This window comes from Gossypium hirsutum, chromosome D12 (assembly GCF_007990345.1).
Source record: "Gossypium hirsutum isolate 1008001.06 chromosome D12, Gossypium_hirsutum_v2.1, whole genome shotgun sequence".
In the NCBI taxonomy this organism is placed as follows: domain Eukaryota; kingdom Viridiplantae; phylum Streptophyta; class Magnoliopsida; order Malvales; family Malvaceae; genus Gossypium; species Gossypium hirsutum.
Window position 1 is genome coordinate 33,592,266 of NC_053448.1, and position 23,688 is coordinate 33,615,953.

The 23,688-nt window shown below is 35.7% G+C and overlaps 1 pseudogene; it reads left to right on the plus strand.

The window, feature by feature from the left end:
* The first annotated feature begins 22,613 nt into the window (after nt 1-22,613).
* Nucleotides 22,614-22,710, plus strand: LOC121224796 (uncharacterized; annotated as a pseudogene).
* Nucleotides 22,711-23,688: the final 978 nt, after the last annotated feature.

Sequence of the window (23,688 nt, forward strand, 5' to 3'; positions counted from 1 at the left end):
GGGGGAGAGTTGTGACAGCCCAAAATTGACCCTAGTCGGGAAGTGGTTTCGGGACCACAAAACCGAGTCTTATAAATAATTAAAGATTATATTCTGTGTTTATGATGTGCGTAAATGCTTGTGTGATAGTTCCATACTTTAATTTGGTCAGTGTATGTGGAATTTATTAGTAGGGACTTATGTGAGACAATTTAGAAATATGCTAGGCAAGTGTTCAAGTGGCCCATTAATATATGTGGGAAAGTGTTTGTCCTTGCATGTCAAATTAGCCAAATTAAAGCATAGTGGCTGGCCATGCTATGGGTGGAAACATGTCACCAACATGTTATGCTAGTGATGTATGCTAAGAAAAATAAAATAAAGAGCATGGTAATTAAACAATGAAAAGGAAGGGTGATGAAAAAAAAATGGTCTCATCCATACCCCCCCTTGTTGCCGTGAGTTGAGGAAAGAAAACAAAAAAAAAATGTGTTCATTCTTGAACACCTTTGGCCGAATAGAGGAAAGAAAGGAAGGGGAAGAGCTTGAGAAAATCGGCTATGGTGGTTTGCTAGACTAAGGTATGTTTGATGTTGTTCTTGAGATGCATGCATGTTTTAGTAGTTGACTTGAGTTCTAAAAACCCATGGTTCAATTTTGTGGATTGATGATGATTTTGTGTTTTGCCATTGATGAGTGCTTGAGCTTTTTGATAGTTGTTGATGAAAAGTGAAAGATATGTTAAAGATTAATATGTTAAATTAAGGCTTGGTAAGCTAGCTATTAAGGTGAAATGCTAATGTTAGTATTTGATTTGGTAATAATCTGTTTGGGGACAGCAGCAGTAAGGTGATTTTGGAAAATCGCCATAATTTGTAGGAGTTGAATTAGAAGCTGAGTGAATTATGCCATTAAAGCTTGAAGAGTCTATTTTCTTACAAAAGAAACTATAAAAACAAAAGAGTTACCGATCTTGAGATATTTGAAGTATTGTGGGGCTGAGTCAAAATGACTACTAGATTCCCTGTTCTGTTTTTAGGAAATCATTATAAATTGTACAAAAATGATTATAAGATAAAATTTATATGCTTAGACTCCTTAATGAGTCTAGTTTCAAATGAGATCAAATACAACACATTTTGAATTCTGTAAAATGAGAAATTTGATTCGTAGTGAAGAGTGGTCAGAATAGTCAAACAGTGAAACAGGGGAAACTTTAAGAAAAATCTGGTATTGATTGGCCCAGCCAAAAATTCTGAAAATTTTATGGATGGAAGATATACGAGTCTATATTCAGGGAAAATTAACGGCTAGTGATTTGGAGTTTTGTAGCTCCAGTTATAAACAATTTAGCGACTACTGCTCAGGAAAACAGCTCGTAGTGAATATGTGATTTTGTTGTAAACATTAATGAAAATTTGCCAATGAGTTATTTATTGACTATTATAAAGCTTACTATAATCTATGTGTGTGAAGGTCAAATCAATATATATATTATTCTGAAAGTAATACTTGAATAGTCGATTAATGACTATTTTAAATTTTGTTGAACTTAAGCTCAAGAGCAAAAGGGAACTAGATCCGATAAAGGCAAAGAAAAGATCACTGAGTAGTCGAGCTGGAACCGTCTTACCCAACACAAGGTAAGTCATTAAGCATGCAGTTGGTATTATTTCAAATGGTCATAATGTTTATGTATTGATGCTGAATGGAATGAATAAATATACATATATATATATATGCATGTACGTATGTGATGATGAAATTGTTGAATGAAAAGAAAAGAGGTAAGATGTACTGAGTTGTTGATCTCGGCACTAAACGTGCGGGTATAACCATTTATGACCATGAGATTGGCGCTAAGTGCACGGGATTAAATTGTACAGCACTAAGTGTGCGATTTGACTATGTTGCACTAAGTGTGCGAAATGAATATGATGCACTAAGTGTGCGAATTGACCATGCGGCACTAAGTGTGCGAGTTTGACTATGTAGCACTAAGTGTGCGATTTGATTACGTAGCACTACGTGTGCGAGTTGATTATATAGCACTGAGTGTGCGGACTCAATATAAATTCGTGAATCATTACGGACACTATGTATGCGACACTATTGAGTCGATCGCGGACAGCGGATCGGGTAAGTGTCTTGAGTACATGGCTAATAGGTGCTATGCTTATACTTGGTGTTGAGCTCGGTAAGTTTGAACCTATGTGACAACTATACTTGAAGTCACGTACATAAAATTTATCGTAGGATGGGTGAAAGGCCGTTTAGTCGTTTGATTGTAACGGAAATAAATTGATTTATGAAAATGCTTCAATGTCCTATTGATGAGTATATGGAATGTGAATGCATGAATTGATATGAAATTGAATCGATAGGTTGGAGGAACTATGGTATGGTTCGGAATGGATGGAGTAATTAGCCTCGTTCCATTTTGTTTTCTCTTGTGATAATGTTATTGATGAATGGTAGTGCATAGCTTATGACTTACTGAGTTATAAACTCACTCGGTGTTTCCTTGTCACCTATTCTAGGTTTCTTGGACACATCTCTTTTTGCGTGATCGGGCCGTCATCGAAGTCATCACACCGGATAGCAAGTTTTGGTACTTTCTTCTTAGTTGGCTTAGAAGAACATTTTGGCATGTATAAGCTATTACGTTGTGTTTGAACTTTGGCATGTAAACTTTAAGCCATGCGAAAATGGCACGAATGTTCGATTGAGTTGGATCAAGGGTAGGCATGAAATGGACCTAGTTACTTTCGTAACAGATGCTGGCAGCAGCAGTGTCATGAGATTGAAAAATCACTAAAAATAGTAGGAGTGGAATTAATTGATGAATAAATTATGTAATCGAAGCTCGATGAGTCTGTTTTCATGAGGAAGTAACGAAAAGATCTTATGGGCAGTATATTAAGAGATAATCAGATTTTTGTGGGACAGGGCCAGAACGGTTTCTGGATTCCCTGCTCCGACTTTGGAAATTCATTATAAATTAACCAGAGATAATTAGGGGTCGTACCATATATGTATAGATTCCTCTCTGAGTCTAGTTTTCATAGAAACAAACGGCATCAGTATTGAAGCCCCGTGCAGGGAGATATCCAAGTCGTAATGGGCAAAGGTCAGTGTAGTCGACCCCTGCAACATGGGAGACTTTGACTAATAAACTGTACTAATTGGCCTGACAAAAAATTCTAGAAAAAATACATAGATGGGCACATGAGTCTAGTTTCTGGGAAAAATTACGAAACTGATTTTCGAGTTACGAAACTCAAGATATGATTTTTAAAACGACTAGTACACAGATTGGGCAGTGTCTGGAAAATAAATTTTATAAGGGGTTAAAGTCAGTTAACACCTCGTGTTTGACTCCGGTGTCGGTTTCGGGTTCGGGGTGTTACATTGGGGGGTAAAAATGTGAAATAAATGGAATTAATGGGCTGCTAGGGACCTAGGGAAAATTTTGCCTAACATGAGCATGATGAAATTTTGTGTATTTTGTGTTGTTTTTGAAACAGGGACTAAATTGAGAAAATGTGAAAGGGGCTAAAGTGCAAAATGCCCATTTAATGTGTTTTTGGATGAAATTAAATGGATATGTATTAAATAAGTTAAATTTGAGTTGATTTAGATCAAGAAAGAAAGAAATCAGAGTTAGATCAGGGAAAGTCGAAAGTTGTTGAATAGTCGTCCCGATCCATTCGTTTCTGTACAAGGTAAGTTCATAAGTAATTAAATGTTTTTTAAATTCAAATGTATATATTTATTTTATGTAGCCAAATTGAATTGTATGTATTGATATATACGTATGTCATGAAATTAGGACTTTCGAGGTATGATTTCGTGTAAGACCATGTCTAGGACATTGGCATCGTATATAATTCATGTAAGACCCTGTCCGAGACAGAGGCATCCATATGTGATATCATGTAAGACCATATTTGGGATATGGCATTGTATGTGATATATATGTTTCCGAGTATCCTTAACGATTCCGAATGGTTCAACGGGAAATGTCAAAACGAGCCCGAATGTGAATTTGAGCTAAATGACTCAGGTACATATGCAGTTTATATGTTCGTTGAAAAATAAGGTAAGTGAAGTTACTTAATGTGGTAATTTGGATTATATGAGAAAAATAACTGTGTATGAGATTATTTTGTGCATTTTTTTTCTGTTTTATAGTTATAAAAAGCTAGCTCGAGTTCGGGGATCGTCCAGGAACATCGTCACACTATCGATCGCTATTTCGATACTTTAAAATTTTGTTCTTTTGACATATGGCACGTATAGGCTATTTTCGATATGGTTCATTTTGATTTGTATATATGTAGCCATGCGAAATGGCTTGAAAGTGGATTTAATGATGATGTATAATCGGCCATGTAATTAGCTCATTTGGGAAGTATGTTATGGTATATTTTGTGTGATGGATGGTGGCAATTCGGTTTGTGTGATGATAAGGTAGTTGATGGATGTGTTTTTGATTTTTGGTACATGTTCCTACAAGCTATGAGATAATTATGTCATTGCTTGTGAATTGGTCATTTTGGTACGTAGTTAGTGGTGAATGATGATCATGTTTTGTGAAATATCTACGGTCATAAGTATGATTATAAAATATCTTATTACTAGTCTTATTTAGTCATGAGATGTTATAAAAATTATGAGATTTAATTGTTATATTGGTATGATTTTTGTGGTGTGAGAAATGAATTGATATGTGTATATGTAATTTTGGTATGATGCTTAGCATATGAATTTGATATGTTTTGATTCGGCAATTGTGCTTAGAAATGGCTAGTTATTATGGTGAATTGTGCATAAATTGGTAGTATCGAAAGTATATTTTGCCATGTTGTAATGTTAACTATTGTCTTAAATGAGAATGAATATTAAACCGTGTGAGATGGGTTAGTATGGCTTGGTATGCGAATGTGCATAGGTTTATAAAATGGTATCATTAGTAATTTGTTAATGAAATAAATGTATGGAAATGGATGTTTTGGCATATTCTCAGTATATGAAATGTAATGATATATGTTTTAATATATTTTAAGTATTCGAATGACATGAAGTTGATGGTAATAAGGTTCGAACATTGGATTTATGAAGCAGATGTAATGTATTATTGAAGTATGATAGCTTGGTTTGGAAATTTGATTAGGTAAATGGTAATGAAAGGGTTGAATTTCGAGTCATGATTTGAGAATGTGATTCAATTAGTAAAGCATGATTGATTTTTGGTTGGCTATGAGAATTTAATATACGAATTTGGTTTATACGAATAGGAGAATTGTGGGTAATTGAGTTTGAAAAATTTTGTAAAGAAATAGATATAACTTTGTGCATGAAATGAAATAAATGACTGTGCTGAACTATGTTTTGTTCGGTAAGTCCTCGTAACCCTAATTCAACGACGGATATGGGTTAGAGGTGTTACATGTGATTGGTATCAGAGTTATAGTTTAGCCGGTTCTAGGACAAACGTAGCGCCTGTGAGTTTAGCTATACATGCTATATATATAAATTGTGATAGTGTTATGATTCCTGACAATTAAAATGTGTTTTTGTATAGTAAATGGACCTCGATCGAGCTGTAGCTAATGATGTGGAAAGTAATGTTCCCGCTCCCACTCTAAGAGCAGCACTAGTTGATTCTAGGCCGATTACGAGTAGCCACGAGGGAGAGGCTAATCAAGCCTTTTTCCAGATGATGAACGAATGGTTCACACAGTATATCCAAACAAATCCAGCTGCTCAACAACCTCCACCCCGCCTAATCCTCCTCAAATACCTGTGATGCCTCAAGTTACTGATCCAATACGATTAACTAAGCCTTCGGTTGATAAAATCAAAAAATTTGGGGCCGAAAAGTTCAGAGCTGCTGTTGATGATGATGCTGAACGAGCTAAATTCTGGTTTGATAATACAATCCGGGTGTTTGATGAATTATTTTGTACTCCTGATGAATGTATCGATTGTGCTGTATCTTTGTTAAGGGACACTGCATATCACTGGTGGACTACACTTGTATCAGTGGTTCCAAAAGAACGGGTTACCTGGGAGTTCTTTTAGACTGAATTCCGAAAGAAATATATCAGTCAGAGATTCTTAGATCAAAAACGCAAAGAATTGCTTGTGCTAAAACAAGGTCGCATGATAGTGACAGAATATGAGCGGGAGTTTGTGAGACTCAGCAGATATGCCCGGGAATGTGTTTCGACTGAAGCTATAAAGTGTAAAAGATTTGAAGACGGTTTGAATGAAAACATTAAGCTGTTAGTCGAGATTCTAGAAATAAAAGAGTTTGTGGTACCCATTGAGCGAGCATGCAAAGCTGAAGAACTGGGAAAGAGAAAAGAAAAGCTGACTTTGAAGCTAGAGATTTGCAAAAAGGATCATCGAGTAAGTTATTTCAGTCAACATCAAAGAAGTTCCGAGATGATTTTAGCCGTTCAAAGGCTACTGTGGGTTCAAAAATTACTTCAATAACTAGTGTTGGAAATGTTAGACCAAATCAACCTGAGTGCAAACATTGTGGTAAACGACATCTCAACAATTGTAGATTGAATGATCGGGCTTGTTTCAAATGTGTTAGATCATTTCATCTGTGAATGACCTGAGTTGGCCGAGCAAGATATAGTACAGAATACGAGGCTGAGTAACATTGCAGCTAGAGGTAGACCACCTAGAAACACGGGTAATGTGAGTGGTAGTCAGAGGGAAACTAAAGACACTGCTGTTAGATCTGAAGCCCTCACACCTACTAGAGCTTATGCTATTCGCGCTCGCGAAGAAGCTTCGTCTCCAGATGTTATTACTGGTACTTTCACTCTCTATGATACTACCGTGATAGCATTGATAGATCTAGGACCAACTCATTCTTTTATATGCGCAAATTTAGTATCCAGTAAGACTTTTCCTGTAGAGTCTACTGAATTTGTGATTAGAGTGTCAAACCCATTAGGCAAGTGTGTTTTAGTAGATAAAGTGTGCAAGAATTATCCGTTGATGATTCAAGATTTTTGCTTTCCAGCTGATCTGACGTTGTTACCATTTGATGAATTTGATATAATTCTTGGTATGGATTGGCTAACGTTGCATGATGTAATTGTGAACTGCAAATAAAAGACGATCTATTTGAAATGTCAGAATAATGAGATTATTCCGATTGAGATAGATGATCTGAATGGGTTGCCGGTTGTGATTTCATCGATGAAAGCTTAGAGTTATGTGAGAAAAGGCTATGAAACTTACTTTGCTTATGTTCTTGATACAAAAGTAACTGAAAAGAAGATTGAATCTGTGCCAGTTGTGTGTGAATATCCATATGTATTTCCTGAAGAGCTACCTGGATTACCACCGATTCGAGAAGTTGAATTTGGTATTGAACTAGTGCCGAGAACTACTTCGGTATCAATAGCTCCATATAGAATGGCTCCGACTGAGTCAAAAGAATTGAAATCTCAATTATAAGAGTTGACTGATAGAGGATTTGCACGGCCGAGTTTCTCTCCATATGGTGCTCTGGTATTATTTGTGAAAAAGAAAGATGGAACTATAATAATGTGTATTGATTATAGACAGCTCAAGAAAGTGATAATCAAGAATAAATATCCTCTACCATGAATAGATGATTTATTTGATCAGCTAAAATGGGCTACAGTGTTTTCTAAGATAGATTTGAGATCAGGTTATTATTAGTTACGAGTTAAAGACTCCGATGTGTCGAAAACTGCTTTCCGAACGAGGTACGGGAATTATGAGTTTCTAGTTATGCCTTTCGGACTAATGAATGAACATTTTTTATGGACCTAATGAATCGGATCTTCAGACAGTATTTGGATAGATTTGTTGTTGTGTTTATAGATGACATCTTGATTTATTCCCATGATGAATATGAGCATGCTGAACATTTGAGAATAGTGCTACAGACTTTACGAGATAAACAACTATTCGCAAAATTTAGTAAATGTTGGTTTTTTGGGGCATATTGTGTCAGCATCGGGTATTTGAGTCGATCCGAGTAAGATTTTGAAAATATTGGATTGGAAGCCTTTGAAAAATGTATCTGAAGTCTGAAGCTTTTTGGGACTCACCAGTTATTACAGATGATTCGTAAAAGGTTTGTCAATGATTGCAACCCCGATGACAAGACTGCTAAAGAAAGATGTTAAGTTCGAGTGGTCAGATAAGTGCTAGAAAAGTTTTGATCAATTGAATGCTTTATTGACTGAAGCTCTAGTGTTAGTTCAGCCAGAGTCAGGTAAAGAATTTGTAATCTATAGTGATGCATCGTTGAATGGTTAGGCTGTGTTTTGATGCAGGAAGGCAAAATCATAGCTTATTCCCCGAGATAGTTAAAGCTACATGAAAAGAATTACCCGACGTACAAATTGGAATTAGTAGCTATTGTGATTGCTCTGAAGATTTGCCGTCATTATCTATTCGGTGAGAAATGTCATATCTATTCAGATCACAAGAGTTTGAAATATCTGATGACCCAGAAAGACTTGAATTTGCGACAGCGGAGATGGTTGGAATTGTTAAAAGATTGCGAACTAGTGATTGACTACCATCCGGGAAAGGCTAATGTGGTTGCTGATGCTTTATGTCAGAAATCTCTGTTTGCTCTACGTACGTTGAATACTCAATTAACCTTATCTGATGACAGTGTGATTGTAGCTGAGTTGAAAGCAAGACCGTTATTTATGCAACAGATTTGCGAAGCTTAAAAAGTTGATAATGAATTCTTAGCAAAACGGGCTCAATGTGATTTGAATTCTGATTCAGAGTTTTGAGTTGATGCTAACGATTGTTTAAGATTCAGAGGTCGAATATGTGTACCGAGAAATTCAAAGTTGATTCAAATGATTTTAAATGAAGCTCATAGTAGTCGTTTGTCTATTTATCCAGAAAGCACAAAAATGTATAACAATCTGGAACAGCTTTATTGGCGATTTGGTGTGAAACGTGAAATCTCAAAGTTCATTTCTAAATGTTTAATCTGCCAGCAAGTTAAAGTTGAGCATCAGGTACCGTTTGGTTTATTGTAGCCGGTTATGATTCTCGAGTGGAAATGGGGTAGAATGACTATGGATTTTGTGTCGGGATTGCCCTTATCTCTGAGAAAGAAAGATACGATCTGAGTTATAGTTGACAGATTGATGAAATAAGCTTATTTCATTTCAGTACGAATAGACTATTCGCTTGATAAGTTAGCTGAGTTGTATATTTCTGAGGTTGTGAGATTGCACGGAGTACCAATTTCTATTGTTTCGAATAGAGATCTGAGGTTCACATCGCGGTTTTGGAAAAAGCATGCACTAGGTACAAAGCTACACTTCAGTACCGCTTTTCACCCACAGACGGATGGCCAATCCAAGCGAATTATTCAAATACTCGAGGATATGTTACAATGTCGCATTCTTAAGTTTGAAGGTACGTGGGAAAAGTATTTTTCGTTGATTGAATTTGCGTATAATAACAACTATCAATTGAGTATAAAACTGGCACCTTACGAAACTTTGTACGGTCGCAAATGCCAAACACCTTTGTGCTAGACTGAGCTCAGCGAGAATAAGATTCACAGGGTTGATTTGATTAAAGAGACTGAACAGAAAGTGAAAGTGATTCATGATAGTCTGAAAGCAGCGTCAAATCATCAAAAATCATATGCAGACTTGAAACGAAAAGATATTGAGTTTTAGATTGGGGATCGAGTGTTTTTGAAAGTATCTCTGTGGAAGAAAATACTTAGACTTGGCAGAAAAGGCAAGTTAAGTCCAAGATTCATCGGGCCGTATGAAATTATCCAGCGAATCGGGCCGGTTGCTTATAGATTGTTGTTGCCACCTGGATTAGAAAAGATTCATAATGTATTTCATGTATCAATGCTTCGACGATATCGATCCGATCCCTCACATGTGATTTCCCCATCTGAGATTAAGATTCATTCTAATATGACATACGAAGAAAAATCGATCCGAGTTTTAGATCGCGAGGTTAAAGAACTGATAAATAAGAAAATTTCATTACTGAAAGTCTTATGGCATCGACATAAGGTTGAAGAAGCTACGTTGGAGCCCAAGGATGCTATGAGAGAGCAATATCCAAACCTATTCACTGGTAAGATTTTTGGGGACGAAAATTCAGAAGGGGGGAGAGTTGTAACAGCCCCATTTTAGCTAAATCAGAATAGTGGTTTCAGAACAACAAATTCGAGATCATAAAATTATTTTAATCTTATTTTTGGTATTTACAGTATGTTATTTGATATGTGTGAAAATTTCATGATTTAATTTTACCGTTTGTGTGCTTAATTTGATAAAAAGGACTTAATCGCGTAAAATGCAAAAGTAGATTTCTATTTTTTAAAGTACTTTTTTGCTATGGTTTATTAATTGTAAAGTCTTTAAAATGAAATTAGGTCACTATTAAGGTTAGTGGACGGTAAAAGACTTAATATATGTGATTTTATAATGTTTTAACCCAGGTTAATTTTGTAAATTAGAAATATAAGTTAATAAAATTAAAACAAAAGAAATGATAATCATTATTCATCATCTTCTCACTGAAAATTAGAAAAGAGAATAGGGTTCTTGAGCTTTGAATATTCGGCACTCTTGAAGCTTGATTTGGGTATGTTCTTTGCTCGATTTTTGATAATTTTTACGTTTTTGAGATCGTTGCTGCGTATTCTAGCTAGCCCATGCTTTAATTTTCGAATTTGATGATGATTTTATGAAATTCCATTGATGAATATTCAAGCTTTTTATTGTTTGATGATGAAAAAATAAATATTTTTTGATAGATTATCATATTTTATTAAGTGGTTTTTGATGAAAATGCTTATTAAGGATTAAATTGTGAAATTTGTAAATTGAGGGGTCAAAAATGTGAAATAAATGGAATTACTGGGATGCTATGGACCTAGGGAAAATTCGGTCTAACATGAGCATGATGAAATTTTTTGTATTTTGTGTTGTTTAATTGAGAAAATGTAAGATTTTAGGGGCTAAAGCGCAAAATGTCCATTTATGTGTTTTTGGATGAAATTAAATGGATATCTGATTAAATAAGTTAAATTTGAATTGATTTAGATCAAGAAAGAAAGATATCGGAGTTAGATTAGGGAAAGTCGAAAGTTGTCGAATAGTCGTTCTGATCCTTTCGTTTCTGTACGAGGTAAGTTCATAAGTAATTAAATGTTTTTTAAATTCAAATGTATATATATTATATGTAGCTGAATTGATTTGTATGTATTAATATATATTGCCGAATTGATCTGAGCATGGGATGACCTGTTTCGAGCTTGAATTGATTGAATTACGACGTCTGAAAGCCCCGTACAAACCATAAGAATAGTATAGGATACGTATGTCATGACATTAGGACTTCCGAGGTATGATTTCGTGTAAGACCATGTCTGGGACATTGGTATCGTATATGATTCGTGTAAGACCTTGTGTGGGATAGAGGCATCGATATGTGATATCATGTAAGACCATATCTTGGATATGGCATTGTATGTGATATATGTGTTTTCGAGTATCCTTAACGATTCCGAATGGCTCAACGGGCAATGTCAAAACGAGTCGGAATGTGAATTTGAGCTAAATGACTCAGGTACGTATGAGGTTTATATGTTCATTGAAAAATACGGTAAGTGAAGTTACTTAATGTGGTAATTTGGATTATATAAGAAAAATGACTGTATATGTGCATGAGATTAGCTAAATTTTGGACTATTTCGAATTAAATTATATATTTTCTCGTGATGAATTATTTTTTATGACTTACTAAGCTTTCAAAGCTTACTTTGTACATTTTTTTCTCTGTTTTATAGTTATAAAAAGCTTGCTCGAGTTCGGGGATTGTCTAGGAACATCATCACACTATCGATTGTTATTTTGGTACTTTAAAAGTTTTTGCTTTTGATATATGGCATGTATAGGCTAGTTTCGGTATGGTGCATTTTGATTTGTATATATGTAGCCATGCGAAATGGCTTGAAAGTGGAGTTAATGATGATGTATAATCAGCCATGTAATTAGCTCAATTTGGGAAGTATGTTATGGTACATTTTGTGTGATGGATGGTGGCAATTCGGTTTGTGTGATGATAAGGTAGTTGATGGATGTGTTTTTGATTTGTGGTACATGTTCCTATAAGCTATGAGATGATTATATCATTGCTTGTGAGTTGGTCATTTTGGTACGTAGTTTATGGTGAATGATGATCATGTTTTGTGAAATATTTGTGGTCATAAGGATGATTATAAAGCGTCTTATTACTAATATTATTTGGTCATGAGATGTTATATAAATTATGAGATTTAATTGTTATATTGGTATGACTTTTGAGGTTAATTTGATAACCGAATGGGTGAGAAATAAATTGGTTGTGTATATGTAATTTTGGTATGATGCTTAGCATATGAATTTGATATATTTTGATTCGGCAATTGTGCTTAGAAATGGCTATTGTTATTATGGTGAATTGTGCATAAATTGGTATCATCGAAAGTATATTCTGCCATGTTGTAATGTTAAGTATTGTCTTATATGAGAATGAATATTAAACCGTGTGAGGTGGGTTAGTATGGCTTGGTATGCGAATGTGCATAGGTCTATAAAATGGTATGATTAGTAATTTGTTAAAGAAATAAATGTATGCAAATGGATGTTTAGCATAAGTATATGAAATGTAATGATATGTGTTTTAATATATTTTAAGTATTCGAATGACATGAATCTGATGGTAATAAGGTTCGAACATTGGATTTATGAAGCACACGTAATGTATTATTGAAGTATGATAGCTTGGTTTAGAAATTTGATTAGGTAAATGGTAATGAAAGGGTTGAATTTCGAATCATGATTTGAAAATGTGATTTAATTAGTAAAACATGATTGATTTTTGGTTGGCTATGAGAATCTAATATGCGAATTTGGTTTATGTGAATAGGAGAATTGTGGCTAATTGAGTTTGGAAAATTTTGTAAAGAAATGGATATAACTTTGTGCATGAAATGAAATAAATGACTATGTTGAACTATGTTTTGTTTGTTAATGCCTCGTAACCCTAATCTGACGACGGATATGGTATAGAGGTGTTACACAAACTGAAATTTCCAATTGGGAAATTAAGCAGATTTTAGAGAATGTTGTTAATCCAAATCGTAAGGATTGGTCCTTAAGATTGGACGAAGCCTTATGGTCATATCGTACTACTTACAAAACTCCATTAGAAATGTCACCATTCAAGCTCATCTACGAAAAACCATGCCATTTTTTGGTGGAATTAGAGCAAAGGGCATACTGGGCTATGAAGCAATTGAACATGGATTGGAAAGCTACTAGCAATTGAAGGTTTCTTAAGTTAAATGAGATGGAGGAATTCAGGGCACAAGAATATGAGAATGCTAAACTTTATAAGGAGAAGACCAAGTGTTGGCATGATTAGAGAATTATGCCACAGGAAATTGAACTAGGACAACAGGTGTTGTTATTCAACTCAAGGTTGAAACTGTTCCCTGACAAACTGAAATCACGCTAGTCAGGTCCCTTTGAAGTAGCAAAAGTATACCCCTATAAAGCAGTTAACGTTAAGGATATGCAGACGAATTTCACATTTAAACTCAATGGACAACACTTTAAGCACTACTGGGGTGCTCATGTGGATCGAGACAAATAATCCATTGACCTCCGAGATGTTTAACCTCGGCATCTCGATACATTTTTTTCATTTTATTTTTGCAATTTTTAAGTTTCTCCTAGTTATTTCATTTATCTTTTTTTTTTCAATTTAATAATTTTTTTTACTTTGTAGTGTAGATGTTATTTAGGAAGAAGTGAGAGGATGAAAATAATAGAAGATAGTGCCATTGCAACGGTTGTGTAGCTCTTGAGAAAGGAGATAGTTAGGAGGGATGAGTTGTCCCAGTTTTTGAACGAAGTTGAAAGGTTAGGGCCCATCTGTAGTGGTTAGGCCCAATGGAAATTTCCCCAAAACACTTTGCCTAAATTTTTCAATTTCCCTCCAATTCCCATCACATTCCTATCCAATAACCTACGTCAGGCCATAATTATTGCCTACAGTGCCGCCTCTACCTTTACCTTAGCCCTAATTCCCTCACTTCTCCTCACAATTACCCTAACCCTTGTGTCCCTCAAAGCTACTTGTTTCCCCTTAAGCAACCGAAAAATTTCTCCTCTTCCCTCTAAATCAATAATTTCCCTCACCTAAACCTTAACAATGGACAGAACTCTTACCCCCAAATAGTCACCGTGTCACCATAGACATTCTGCAATGTTGGGGCAAAGGAGAAGTATAAAAACAATATATCAAATAGGCCATTTTTCCTCAAAAAAGGTTTTCTTTAAGGATTAACCTTTCATGGTGTATGATGCTTCTATCTCATCTGTGGTGGAAAACCACAGCTGGCAGATATTTTGCCTACATCCCAAGGATATTTTGAGCAAGCTTGTTCGTGAATTCTAGGCTCACACCACCTCACCAAACAATGCTTTCATCTATGTTCTTTATTGAAGACAGCATCAACGTCAAATTTGGGCTCTCAGCCGTACAAGATGAGCACTTCCAGTTTGCTGCAACCATCACCTCGGATGGGCTAAACCAAGTCCTGAAAGACCTTTGAGTTGAAGGAACCTGGTGGACTGTATCTCAGTAGGACTAGTACACAGTTGATAGGGCATCACTAAAGCCCAGTTACAGAGTCTGGTACCACTTCTTGAAGACACGACGAATCCTCTCTATCCATAACTCTACAATATCCAAGGAACGGATGTTGTTGTTACACTCCATAATGACGAACTGACGGATTAATGTGGACAAGATAATCTTCAATGATGTCCAACACTATGCGTTGAAAACCGTGGGGAGTCTCAACTTCCTGTCACTAGTCACTGCACTCTGCCAGCACATCAATGTCCTAGTGTAGCCCAGTGAGGATGTAACCCTCAATAAGGGGGCAATAACAAGGTTGATTGTGGCTAAGATATCTGGAGAGGAATTGTCGTAGCAACAATCGCATGGCTCAACATCTATATCTTCCACGCCGAATTTTTCCATGCCAGAATCTTCTACCTCCAACAACCTGTTTGAGCAGCAAGTGCTCAACCCACTCGGTCAGTTGTAGAAGTGGCTCACTCTCTTTGAGACTCAGCAACTCTGTATTACTGTAAACGTGGAAAAGCTGCAAGAAAGAATGATAAATTTTTGGGCTTATCTAGAGAAGTGAGGTCCGTTTAGAAGAATTTTACCAAGCCCATGCTTGCGTTCCCTGAATTCCCCAAGGAACTATAAGCATTTGTCGAGGAAGAGACAAGCGAAGTAGAGCCCACAAGAACCAAACATGTTGCTGTAGAAAAAGAAATCCAAGCACCCAAAGAAGAAGCCGACAACACAAAATTGGTCAACATAGTAACCAATCATAAGGGGATGGAAGAAGCAACCCCTACAACTACACCATTGGAAGACAGTACTGATGCTGTCCCACCTACGCCAACTGAAGCAATGTCAGCATAAGACCGCAAAATCCACTACGTCATTGCTGAGAGCACCAATTCTGGCAAAGAAGAGGAGGACGTGTCGGCCCAATCGCTGAAAAGGAATATTTATTTTAAGCGTAAGGCACAAAAGTCCACTTGTAGACATTGAAGCAACAATAACCAAGCTCCAAGCTAGGGGAGTTCTCTTTCCCTTATTGCATCATACATTCATACTTTTCTATGATATTTTATGTGTAAATTTATTTTGCTACGGCATTGCGTTCATGTTACTTGTAAACTTTTTTGAGGTGTTGGTCATTTAGGATGCATTATGTATTTAGTTAAGCATGTTCATTTTACCATGACATTTTAGTGTAGGCATTTTAGTGTAGCCAAATTCATTTTTCCATGTCATACGTAATTGCCAAAGGCATGGTTAGACTATCATGAGTGTATTTTTACCTATGATGTTCAATGATGAGCTTAATTCTTCAATAAACCTAGAAAGATGTAATTATGGATTAGGCGAATTTAGCTTAGGATAGTTTGCCTGAGAATTGACCCCTAAAATGAGATGTCCTAACTTCAATTACAATTGTACTATAGCTAGTTTCCTTTAGTAAATTTAGAGATTCTTGAAGCTACACTCAGTAAAGTTGCCAGGGCAATACTCAAACAATTAATAAGTGGTGAAGCTTACGGAAAACCAAAGAAATACCATAAGACACTCCAATGCTTAGAATTGTCGAATAGGTCAGCAACACTATGTTTGCTCCATCGTGTTGTTGTTAAAAAAGCGAGGTTAGACAAGAGTGTGAAATAAAGAAAATAAAATTTAGGGGCACTCCACTGTAGTAATAAGCTGAGTAGCTAAAGAGATAGTTGTTTGGTCCATCCATCTTCTAAGTAAAAATCCATAGCTTCTTGAGTGAGTTCAATTCAAACCATGACATGGTTAAGTTACCCGACAATTTAGTGTATGCTCTATTGTGATTGTCGAGTCAAAGAACTATGTGACGAGTTGAGCCTCTTAATTGGTTGGTTCAAAATTTTTTTTATGTAGATCTACGGCTAAGGTTAAAAAGAAAACTAAGTTTAGATAAAAGATAAACTAAGTAAATTAGGAAACAATTTCTATAGTCAAAACGCACACATAAGCACCTTTCACGTTAAGGAAACACTAGAAAAAGGGTTTTTACGACCCAAAATGATCTTTACTTAGACTTGATCAATTAAAATGGATCAAGGAATCAAGAAGGAGTGTTATAGGAAAATAAAGAATTCTAGAAAGGATCATTACAATGAAAGAAAGATTTTGGTTAAATTAATAAGAAAAATGGCACAAGAAGAGGGAAACAAAAAGAAAAGAATGATTTTTTGTCACAGGAAGCGGGGATGGCGATGACTTAGCGACCGTCTGGCAGCAGAGGAGCTATGTCCGATGGTGGCTAAATGGCGATCCAATAGTGGTGGAGTTATGTGGTTAAGAAAAATAGAATAAAAGTGGAGAAGCAGGAGGACTTCCGATGGCACACAGTGGCGACTATGGCGACGATAGGAGGAGAGAGATAAGAAGAGTGGAGGTGTGGAGGCCACGAGAGGTGGTGATTGGTGGGAGGAGGTTTAAGTCATGATTGAGGAAGAAAAAGATGATTAAAGGAGTTGTGGTGGTGGTTGGCCAAAATGGAGATAAAGCTATAGGAACATAAATGAAAAATTGAAGAAAGTGAGACGAAGAGGGAGAATGGAAGGGTGGAATGCTTGGTCAACCTTGTTTAGGTGCAGTGTATCTTGGAAATAGGTAAGATGTGAGGTTGTGGCAAGAGATGGGGACATGGAGTAAAAAAGGGATCATGTACCCTCTAACTATCACAAGTTTGACATATCGGAGGAAAGGAATCATCCTATTTATGGTTAAAATGGGGTCGAGGGCAAGCACTAAAAGCACATGGAAAAGTTTTTTAAAAAATTAAATAGAAGTCTGTAAACATTAAGACTTGAACCTTGGACCACTAAGATAGCTTAGAAGTTAATAAACCACTAGACTACTCAATTCCTTGTTCTTAAACTTGCGCAAATAAAAAAAAGCAGGATGACCTTTGCTAAGGGTATAAAACAAATTTGCACGAAAAAGAAATTAATGAGAGGGAAAGGGTTCAAACTTAGATCATCAAGGACAACTTCACCAGTACTCAATCACTATAATTGATATTTATTTATTATCAAATGAGCAAAAGATTATCTAAATAAAAATTTGATCGTGACCACTCTCCGTTCATTAACCCAATTTCTACCTGGTTTTTGGGACGTGACACCTCTCCCTTCCTTAAAAAGAATTTTGTCCTTGAAATTCCTATTTTCAAGCCAATTCACTTATCCATAAAATTCATAACTCTTCTATCTAATCCAACCACTACGCTTTCACTGCGCAACACTAATTCCAATATAATTCAATACTTCACCTTAAATCTCTAATAGATTTCTTATTTACTTACATGAATTGTCTTAAGGGAATATCTATAGAAATATCAATAATGATTTTCTTCTTCCCAAATTCTCAATTTCAGAATACACTATTAAAAACAAACTTTTAGGTAAAACCAATCCTCAATCATTGCAAGGCACAATTAGGATGGATGGTAAAAGTACCTTCATTGATGCTAGATACGTCTTGGTATTCTTGATGCCTAGTAGCATAAACCAATCCCTAATTCCATTTTTGAGTCAAAGCCTACATTTAACTTAAAGAATGATGTGGATGATCTTTAACACGATGCTCAACAGACCAACTTCTCAAGCATATTCCTGACTTTTCCAACACTCGCTCAAATGGCTCTTATTACAATACTTACAAATAAAAATTTCTCGTTGATCCAATGGAACCTCTAATACTAGCTTTTAGAACATTCTATGATGGTTTATTCTCTCTAGTCCGCTACAAAGGTCGTGAATTTGGGCCAATAGAAATAGACTTCCTCTTATTCTGTACTTTGTTCTTTTCCTTTCTCTCACATTCCAGTCACTTACTTCCACAACCATAGTGTCAAAAACCCATTTCTAAAACTCCTTACATTGCTTGGGATATTGCATCATCCCTAGTCTCTTGATTTCTGCCTTTAGTGGTAGATGCTTTAACGATGCCATTTTTCTCAAGGTCAGCCACAAGTGTTTGAAAAGCTAATGAATAATCTTGAACTACTCAGCATTATGCTCCTCGAAAATCACATACCACGGGTTCACATACCTCGGGTTTTCATATCGCTTTCTTGAGTCTAAAGTTTTATATTACACTATAGTTCAAAAATAAAGTGTCTAATTATTTTCTAATCCACCTTGAGCCCCAGCATCAGGCTGAAGTGCCCTAAGCATGGCCTACGACACAACATCGTCAGCAGGTTCCTGATGATCCTCCTAAATGGTATGAGTATTTTCAACTTGGTCAACCACTAACTCAGGTTCAGTCACAGGCTCAAGTGTGTGCACTCATGACGCAAATGAATCTATTTGGGTTCCCATACCTTACTCTCCATGAACTCTCATACCCCTAATAAGAATGCATTGTGTACTCATCTGTTTATCAAATTCTTAATTTTTATGAAGGTGTTATCAGACAATTAGAAATGAGCTTTCATTATCAATTATATTTTTTTTAGTTCTAAAAGTTCTGTCACTATAGTATCAGTATCTATAGTTTTCAGAATCTAGAGTTTCAAAGTATATAGAAATCTACAATTTCACACTAAAAATTTAGTAAGTCAGAAGTACTTATCTGGGCAAGCTTCGGAGTCTCGAATTTTCAAAACAGAATCAAAACTTTATTTAAAATGAGTTTTGACTATGGCTTGGATTTTTCCCAAAATACCTTTTTTCCCAAATATGCATGCATTTTCAAAAATAAATAAACCATAGTCCAAGTTTATGAACCAATCTCTGATACCACTAAATGTAACCATCTAAAGCTAACCTAGACGTTATAGCCAAATCTCGAATATCACATTGGCCATATTGATGGTGTAGAAAATCATTTAGCTATTTTTCTCTTAAAAATTGTCGTTGCTAAAAACGTCCTTGTTGAAAAAACTAAATTTTGTTTGAAATTGTTTATCTTTAGAAAACTCAAGTTTTGATATTATTTTTTTAGAAAGTGTCGTACTTCAATTAAAATATTGCATCGGATAATTTGCCTATCTAAAACTCGTTTGTCATTTTCAAAATATAGATTTAACATATATATCATAAAATATCAATTTTGTGAGCAGATAGTGTTGAGTTTCAGAAACAAAGTATTGAATATTGAAACACCCTTGTTGGGCCTTGTTTGACTTAGTTACGAAATTCTATCATAAATTTTCAATTTCATTCTTTTAAATGATAATTTTAAAACCTAAGTCATGTAGAAAAATCCAAAATAAAAATAATCCAAAGTCCAAAAGAAAATTCCAACCAAAAGGCCACAATAATAAAAACACATCCCCAAAATAACGAGTACCAAAATAATATATTTTTTTGAAAATGACCGAGAGCACCTCTGTAAGCCAAGCCCATCCTAACGTTGATTATTATCTGAAAAGTCTGAATTAAAAAGGGGTGAGCATTAAAATCCAAGTGTGAGATCAACACAAATATAAACACAAAAATCCAAGTGTGAGATCAACACAAATATAAACACATACATATCAAAATATCAATCTCATTATCTCAGTCATCATAATAATCAAAAGTTCTAATAATGATACTTATGCATTAACATGTCGATGAATATTTTAAAACCGTGCACATTTTATAAAATTTCCTACCCATTTTCTCTATACACCAATATCGAGTTCCACAGTACTCGTCCATCCAAAACACCGTTTGTAGATATGCCACCACTTATTTGCAGATGAACTACAATTAATTTATAGATAAACTATCACTGATAACACTGATATGGACAAGCCACCACTGATACACAGATTTACTTCCATTGACTTAATAATGTGGACAAGCCACCACTGATTTGTATATATACTGCCATTACTTCCACCTTTCACAAAATCCCACCCTATACATGTGATATGGCAATTTTCACTTATAACACATGTAGATCACTTATACATTAATGCATGTAAACATGCTCTCATAATCACTTAACACATAATAATCACTTTTAACATGTTAAACATGCTTTTCACATTAGATCATAGATCTTGATTTATCATACACATATACATAAATCGCACATGTTTAAAGCGTCACATATAACACACAAGCCATATATCACATATACTGAGCATGAGATCTACACATACATCATAATCCCAAACATAAACATATGATTGTCAGGCGTTTCACAGAACCACTTGGTTAGAATCACCTACTTGGTATCCATCTCGATAAGTTATACAACCCTTCATGAATATTTGGAGTATTCATATTTTTAATATAATTAAATTATTAATAATAAAATATCGATGTCACACAAATAAATGGTATCGATCCCACACCTTAGATTATAGATTCGATTTGCCTCAACCCTTAATAATGGTTTCACTCGATCTATCTTGCAATACAATCTATCACATAAGTAACATGTATTAGTGTGGATCTTTGAAAATATTTTGTCACTTAAGAGATCTATCACATATAGTCTTAACATCACTTACCCCATGATCTAAGACTCACGAAAGGAGAATAATTTCTGAAACGAAGTTAGGGGTCTCCCCTACGATTATTTTTCTGCCCTTCAAAGTGATACGAAGTAGTATTAGTACCATAGTACATAAATAAATCAAAAGATATCACTATGACTCATGGAACTATACTATTCGGCATGTTAAAGAAACTCTAGGAAAAGGGTTTTTACGACCCAAAATGATATTTACTTACACTTGATTATTTGAAATCAATCAATAAATTAAAGAGCGCTATTGAAAAATCGAGCAACCTAGAAAGGATCATTACAATGAAAGAAAGAGTTTGATTATATTAAAAAGAGAAACGACGCAAAGAGAGGGAAGGGAAAAGAAAAGAAATATTTTTGGTCACCAGCGACGGTGGTGACGGTGGTTCGGTGGTGACGGCTCGACGACGGTCTGGCGGTGGAAGAGCTATGTCTGACGATGGCTAAGTGGCAGTCCAACGATGGTGGAATTATGTGGTTTGGAAAAGGAGATGGGAAGAAAGGAGTAGGTGAAGAAAAATAGAATAAAAGTGGTGGAGAAGGAGGACTTGCACTGGCACACGACGACGATGGGAGGAGGGAGATGAGAAGAGTGGAGGTGTGGCAGCGACGAGAGGTGGTGATCGTTGGAAGGAGGTTTGGGTCACAGTGGAGGAAGAAAAAGATGATTAAAGGAGTGGTTGTGGTGGTTGGCCAAAATAGAGAGAAAAAGGTGAGGAAAGAAATAAAAAATGGAAGAAAGTGAGAGGAAGGGGGGCATGGATCATAGTGGAAGGGTGTCATGCTTGGTCAACCTCGCCTAGGTTTAATGTGTCTTGCAAATAGGTAAGATGTGAGGTTATGGCAAGAGAGGAGTACATGGAGTAAAAAGGGGATCATATACCCTCTAACTATGACAAGTTGGACTTATATTGGAGGAAAGGAATCCTCCTATTTATTGTGAAAATGGGGTGGAGGCAAGCACTAAAAGCACATGGAAATTTTTCTTATAAATGAAATAGAAGATTGTGAACATTGGAACTTGAACCTTTGACCACTAGGATAGCTAATGAGTTAATAAACCACTAGACTACTCACTTCCTTATTCTGAAACTTGCGTAAATAAGAATAAAAATAGGGGATGACCTATGCAAAGGGTTTAAAACAAATTTGCACCAAAATGAAATTAATGAGAGGGAAAGGGTTTGAACTCAAATCATCTAGGACAGCTCCACCACTACTCAGTCACTATAATTGATATTTATTTATTATCAAATGAGAAAAATATTATCTAAACAAATATTCGGTCGTGGCCACTCTAGGTTCATTAACCCAATTTCTACTAACCCGATTTTTGGGATGTGACAGCATCTTCGTATGTTCTGTTCATAAAGGGCTCCTCTTGCTGCTCTGTCTAATCCAAATCGTGCATTTGCATCCAACCCATTATAAAACACCTGTAGTCTTATCAGGCATTTTTGAATCAACATTTTGAACCATTCTCATGCCTCATAGAAACTTTCTCCCTCCATCTGTCAAAAAATAGCAATCTCTTCTTAGTTGTACTACTTTGCTGATTGTGAAAAACTTTTGTAACAACTTTCCAGTGAGTTCATCCCATGTCGTGATAGACCCTGGTGTGTACGAGTCTAACCAAGAAAAAGCATTATCAATCAAGGAGAAGGAGAACAACTGAACACAAATAGCGTCATCAGTGACCTCCTTATACTTAACAGTATCACAGAGTTGAAGGAACCTTTGCAAATGTTTATTAGGGCCCTCTGTTATAGTGACCCTAAATTACATATTTTTTCTGGATCATTTGAATCATACTTGATTTTATCTCAAAATTATTAGTTGTAATTGTTGGCCTTGCTATACTTTCTCGGACCCTATCTAGACTTGATAAGCCATAATCCCTTAAAGCTCTTTCTTTCTGAGCCATTTGATTGTTTACATGAAGCTGTGGTGCTGGTGGGTTCCCTAGGGTGCTATCGTTAGCGTCGTTAAACAATGGATTTTCACGTGGTACATTACCTATAGCTGGTGGTGGTGGATCTTGTATCTCTTGCTCTTGTTGTCGGTGAATTCTTCGGATTATTATCTCTGGATCTATGGTTGCTACAATAGGTGCGCCCCTACTACGAGTCATACACTAACTCAGAAAGAAAATATTAGTAACAATAATGAAATAAAGTAAAACCGTATCTATAACCAAGAAATTTCCTAATTATTCTTTTACATGCAAAAAATGAAAATTAATCTAATGACATTGCCTCTTCGGCAACGGCGCCAACAACTTGACCTCCTCCAGACATACTAATGTCTAGAGTGTGAACACTACAAGAAAATATAGAATTACGAGGTGACATCCATAAGTATACGGGTCTAGTTGTAATAAAGTTTTGCAATAGAGTGGATGAGTACTCCAAGGACCGTATCCAAGGGAGGCGAGCGCTAGATCAAGTTTAATCTAAGCAATTAAAGATCTAATTAGTATTTTAGATTCAGTTATAGTACGAAGAATATAAAATAAAGGAT